We start from the raw sequence: 6,791 nt of genomic DNA, 5'->3' as shown, positions 1-6,791 counted from the left end.
GATTGATCAATCAGGTCACACAATGCATGGCCTGACCAATGATTGGTCAATCAGGTCACACAATGCATGGCTTGACCAGTGATTGGTCAATCAGGTCACACAATGCATGGCCTGACCAGTGGTTGATCAGGCAGGTCAAACAATGTGTGGACAGACCAGTGGTTGATCAATGAGGTCACACAATGTATGGACAGACCAGTGGTTGATCAATCAGGTCACACAATGTATGGACTGACCAGTGATTGGTCAATCAAGTCACACAATAAATGGCCTGACCAGTGATTGGTCAATCAGGTCACACCAATGCATGAACAGACCAGTGGTTGATCAGGCAGGTCACACAATGTGTGGACAGATCAGTGGTTTATCAGGCAGGTCATGCAATGTATGGACTGACCAGTGGTTGATCAGGCAGGTCACACAATGTGTGGACTGACCAGTGGTTGATCAGGCAGGTCACACAATGTATGGACTGACCAGTGGTTGATCAGTCAGGTCACACAATGTATGGACAGACCAGCGGTTGATCAATCAGGTCACACCAATGTATGGACTGACCAGTGGTTGATCAGACAGGTCAAACAATATATGGACAGACCAGTGGTTGATCAGACAGGTCACACAATGTATGGACTGACCAGTGGTTGATCAGGCAGGTCACACAATGTATGGACTGACCAGTGGTTGATCAGACAGGTCACACAATATATGGACAGACCAGTGGTTGATCAGACAGGTCACACAATGTATGGACTGACCAGTGGTAGATCAGGCAGGTCACGCAATGTATGGGCTGACCAGTGGTTGATCAATCAGGTCACACAATGTATGGACTGATCAGTGGTTGATCAGGCAGGTCACGCAATGTATGGACAGACCAGTGGTTGTTCAGACAGGTCACACAATGTATGGACTGACCAGTGGTTGATGAATCAGGTCACACAATGTGTGGACTGACCAGTGGTTGATCAGGCAGGTCACACAATGTGTGGACAGACAAGTGGTTGATCAATCAGGTCAGACAATGTATGGAGAGACCAGTGGTTGATCAATCAGGTCACACAATGTATGGACTGACAAGTGGTTGATCAGGCAGGTCACGCAATGTGTGGACAGACAAGTGGTTGATGAATCAGGTCACACAATGTGTTGACAGACCAGTGGTTGATCAATCAGGTCACGCAATGTATTGGCTGACCAGTGGTTGATCAGGCAGGTCACACAATGTATGGACTGAACAGTGGTTGATCAGGCAGGTCACACAATGTATGGACTGACCAGTGGTTGATCAGACAGGTCACACAATGTGTGGACAGACCAGTGGTTGATCAGGCAGGTCACACAATGTATGGACTGACCAGTGGTTGATCAGACAGGTCACACAATGTGTGGACAGACCAGTGGTTGATCAGTCAGGTCACACAATGTATGGACAGACCAGTGGTTGATCAGACAGGTCACACAATGTATGGACAGACCAGTGGTTGATCAGACAGGTCACACAATGTGTGGACAGACCAGTGGTTGATCAGTCAGGTCACACAATGTATGGACAGACCAGTGGTTGATCAATCAGGTCACACCAATGTATGGACAGACCAGTGGTTGATCAGACAGGTCACACAATGTATGGACTGACCAGTGGTTGATCAGGCAGGTCACACAATGTATGGACTGACCAGTGGTTGATCAGACAGGTCACACAATATATGGACAGACCAGTGGTTGATCAGACAGGTCACACAATGTATGGACTGACCAGTGGTTGATCAGGCAGGTCACGCAATGTATGGGCTGACCAGTGGTTGATCAGACAGGTCACACAATGTATGGACTGACCAGTGGTTGATCAGGCAGGTCACGCAATGTATGGGCTGACCAGTGGTTGATCAGGCAGGTCACACAATGTATGGACTGACCAATGGTTGATCAGACAGGTCACACAATATATGGACAGACCAGTGGTTGATCAGACAGGTCACACAATGTGTGGACTGACCAGTGGTAGATCAGGCAGGTCACGCAATGTATGGGCTGACCAGTGGTTGATCAATCAGGTCACACAATGTATGGACTGACCAGTGGTTGATCAGGCAGGTTACGCAATGTATGGACAGACCAGTGGTTGTTCAGACAGGTCACACAATGTATGGACTGACCAGTGGTTGATCAGGCAGGTCACACAATGTGTGGACTGACCAGTGGTTGATGAATCAGGTCACACAATGTGTGGACTGACCAGTGGTTGATCAGGCAGGTCACACAATGTGTGGACAGACAAGTGGTTGATCAATCAGGTCAGACAATGTATGGAGAGACCAGTGGTTGATCAATCAGGTCACACAATGTATGGACTGACAAGTGGTTGATCAGGCAGGTCACGCAATGTGTGGACAGACAAGTGGTTGATCAGGCAGGTCACACAATGTGTTGACAGACCAGTGGTTGATCAATCAGGTCACGCAATGTATGGACTGACCAGTGGTTGATCAGGCAGGTCACACAATGTATGGACTGACCAGTGGTTGATCAGGCAGGTCACACAATGTATGGACTGACCAGTGGTTGATCAGACAGGTCACACAATGTGTGGACAGACCAGTGGTTGATCAGGCAGGTCACACAATGTATGGACTGACCAGTGGTTGATCAGTCAGGTCACACAATGTATGGACAGACCAGCGGTTGATCAATCAGGTCACACCAATGTATGGACTGACCAGTGGTTGATCAGACAGGTCAAACAATATATGGACAGACCAGTGGTTGATCAGACAGGTCACACAATGTATGGACTGACCAGTGGTTGATCAGGCAGGTCACACAATGTATGGACTGACCAGTGGTTGATCAGACAGGTCACACAATATATGGACAGACCAGTGGTTGATCAGACAGGTCACACAATGTATGGACTGACCAGTGGTTGATCAGGTAGGTCACGCAATGTATGGGCTGACCAGTGGTTGATCAATCAGGTCACACAATGTATGGACTGACCAGTCGTTGATCAGGCAGGTCACGCAATGTATGGACAGACCAGTGGTTGTTCAGACAGGTCACACAATGTGTGGACTGACCAGTGGTTGATCAGGCAGGTCACACAATGTGTGGACTGACCAGTGGTTGATGAATCAGGTCACACAATGTGTGGACTGACCAGTGGTTGATCAGGCAGGTCACACAATGTGTGGACAGACAAGTGGTTGATCAATCAGGTCAGACAATGTATGGAGAGACCAGTGGTTGATCAATCAGGTCACACAATGTATGGACTGACAAGTCGTTGATCAGGCAGGTCACGCAATGTGTGGACAGACAAGTGGTTGATCAGGCAGGTCACACAATGTGTTGACAGACCAGTGGTTGATCAATCAGGTCACGCAATGTGTGGACAGACCAGTGGTTGATCAACCAGGTCACACAATGTGTAAATAAGAGCGAACGACAATTTCTCTCCAACCGTCGATTTATTCCACGATATGGTCGAGATATTCAGAAGGAAAGGATTGACTGCAAAATTAAATAAAATAACAATGTATATAGCAGTCAATTAATGAAAAAAATGATTCCAACAACACAAATTTGCTTTTCAAAAAATAATCCATCAAAAACATTACATTTTACCAAAAATACAATTCTAAACGTTAGATATCATAATAACAGAGATGTTCACTAAATTGTTTACACAAATAAAGTATACATAACGTTTTATACGCTCCGCATTTCGACAACAGACACGAGCGTGCCTCCCACTCAGCAACATAACAAAATACTAGAGTTATCGTTCTTGGCACGCTCTTCTCGTGCGCTCATACAAGTCTATAAATAGGAACTTTAAACATAAACCTTACACACCGACCCCCTAATTGTGCAGTCAAACGAAAACAATCATTACATATCTTGAAAAATACAAACAAAATATAATGATTTTCAAAATTCTGTGAAATCGTCAGAAGTTTTCACTTTTGCAACAGTCATGTTGCTATGAACACAAGTGTCCATTTCACATTAACAGTTTATGTTTACACTAGAAATGGTCGAAAGACTTTTAAAAGTCTCCTATTCTAGATCTCTTTCGAGTCTATTTCGAAACCAATCACAATCACATTATTTGTGCATGTCACAGCCTGCTTCGAGAATCACACACAATTTGTCTATTGGGCGTGTCAACATGGTAGTAGCAGTCTTCACTTTTACGATTCGAAGAAGTCCTTTCTTGTCAGCGTACACTTTCCACTATGCGTACAAGACACCATGCATTCCGAGGAAGGTTGTCCATAACCAACACAATGTCGTCAACAGCAACGTTTTGCTGTTGTCGGGTCCACTTCTGTCTCTCCTGAAGTGTCGTCAGGTACTCTCGGTGCCATCTTTGCCAGAACATGTATGACAGGTATTGTACTTGCCTCCACTTCCTGCAAATATAGCAGTCATTCTTGGTGAAGAGTCCCGTTGGCAGACTCTCTCCTGTTCGCATCATCAACAGGTTGTTCGGTGTAAGTGGAGTCAGGTCCTCAAGGTCACTTGACACTGTCGTAATTGGCCTACTGTTCACGATAGTCTCTACTTCACAAAACAGAGTGTGAAGTCCCTCGTCATTTAGTCGAATTACCTGGGTATGAAGAAGTGAGAACAAGATTTTCCTTACACTTCTTATCATCCTTTCCCAGGCGCCTCCGTGGTGTGACCCCATCGGTGGGTTGAACTCCCAGGCAATGGAGCTCTTCAACAAAGTCTGTTCAATCTGATGTAAATTCCACTCCTTGATTGACTCTTCCATCTCTCTCTTACATCCCACAAAGTTGGTACCATTGTCGGACCATATCTTCTTTGGAACTCCCCTCCTAGCAATGAAACGTCGAAATGCATTGATGCATGATGTTGTGTCGAGAGATGCAGTAACTTCAAGGTGTACTGCTCATACTGCAAGGCAAGTGAACACAACACCATATCGTTTCACATTGCTTCTTCCTCTTTTGACAATGAAGGGTCCAAAGAAGTCGACCCCAACACGAGAGAAAGGAGCTTCATCAGATATCACTCTGTCTGTTGGCAGATCTGCCATCTTCTGTCTCTTTTGTGTTGCAGCATACCTCCTACAGATGACACATCTTGAAGTTATCTTCTTTATAAGATGTCCAAGTCCGACTATCCAGTACTGTTGTCGGAGGTGTACCATGATCGCAGCTCTTCCCATGTGTGCAACAACCTCGTGAGCATGTTGTACAATCAGCTGTGTAACCCAAGATTCCTTTGGCAACAGCAGAGGATGCTGGCTTTCATACTGCAGCTCTGACCTCTGTAAGCGTCCACCCACTCGTACCAAGTCATCAATGATGAAAGGGTCCAGCTTCCAAATCTGTCTGTTGACTTGTCCTTGCTTGTCATATTTGAGGGCACTGATGACATCTGAAAGGTGTCGATGTTGCACATGTTTGAAGCTGGATAGCTCGGATTGTTGCAGAACTTCAACTGTGAGACGAGGTGATTTCCTTACGTTTTCATTGTTTGTTGAGTTGCGTGTTTGTTTCAGTAAGTAGTCTTTGAACAGAAGGAAGTAACTAACGAATCGTTTGAGTTTCGTCCATGTGGAACAGTACTTGATAAGTCTGTCGAGTTCCTCATCTTCCATGCTGTGAACCGTGGTTGTGTTGGTTCTTGAAACTTTTCATATCCAGTCCACGAGATGCTGGGTCCGCAGGATTTTCCACACTTGGCAAGTATCTCCATTGATGAGGATCTGAGCCATCGTGAATTACAGCTATTCTATTGGCAACGAAGGTCTTGAATCTCGAAACTTCATTTCTGAGATAGTGGATAACTGCCATACTGTCAGTCCAGTACAGGATGTCATCTACCTTGTGCTGTATCTCCTTCATGATCACAGTCTTACTGCTACACAGGCTGCTGTCAGTTCTAACCTGGGGATGGTTATCTTCTTCAAGGGTGTCACTCTTGCTTTGGAGAAGATGAGTGAGCAATGAAATTCCTCCTTCACATCGAAAAACCTGAGGTACATAGCAACACCATACCCCTTGTTGCTGGCATCACGGAACACATGTAGCTGGCACGCTGTAGTTGTTCCAAAGTCTATAGGTCTGTAATATTGAGGTATCTTCAGTTGCTCTAGTTGAGGAAGATCTGCTATCCATTGCTTCCATGTTTTCAGGTTTTCTCCTCATACTTCGTCATCCCAGTCAAGTCTCTCTCTGCAGATGTCTTGAAGGAGAATCTTGGCCTTAAGAATGAACAGCGATACTAGTCCTTACGGATCATACACAGAGCTTACGACAGAAACGATGTTCCTTCTTGTGCAACTGCCATCCTTAATTTTTACTTTGAAGCCCAGCATATCAGTGTTCACCGTCCATGTCACTCCCAGTGCATGTTCAACTGTATCTTCTCTTGGCTTGTCAAGATTTAAATGTTCAACACTGTCAGTCTTTTTTATAGTGTCAGAGTTGGTGACCCACTTGGTGAGCTTGAATCCACCTTTCTTGCACAGGTCAGTTACCTGATCCACTTTGTTTGTGAGTTTCTGTGGTTCATCATCAGAGGTGAGGCAGTCATCAACATAGAAGTTGTGTCGAATTATGTCAACAATCTCAGCATCGAATTCATGTTCATGATCACTTGCTGTCTTCAAGAGCGCTGCATTAGCACATGATGGCGAGGAGGTAGTTCCAAACGTGCACTCTCATACTACACTTAATAGGCCTCTGTGCGTAGTCATCGTTCGTCCACCAGAGAAAGCGTTGGTAGTTCCAATGTTCTTCAGTTACACGCAC

The sequence above is a fragment of the Haliotis rufescens genome, unplaced genomic scaffold, assembly GCF_023055435.1.
Source record: "Haliotis rufescens isolate VD_foot unplaced genomic scaffold, xgHalRufe1.0.p SCAF_9, whole genome shotgun sequence".
Lineage (NCBI taxonomy): Eukaryota > Metazoa > Mollusca > Gastropoda > Lepetellida > Haliotidae > Haliotis > Haliotis rufescens.
Note: the sequence above shows the minus strand (reverse complement) of the source record.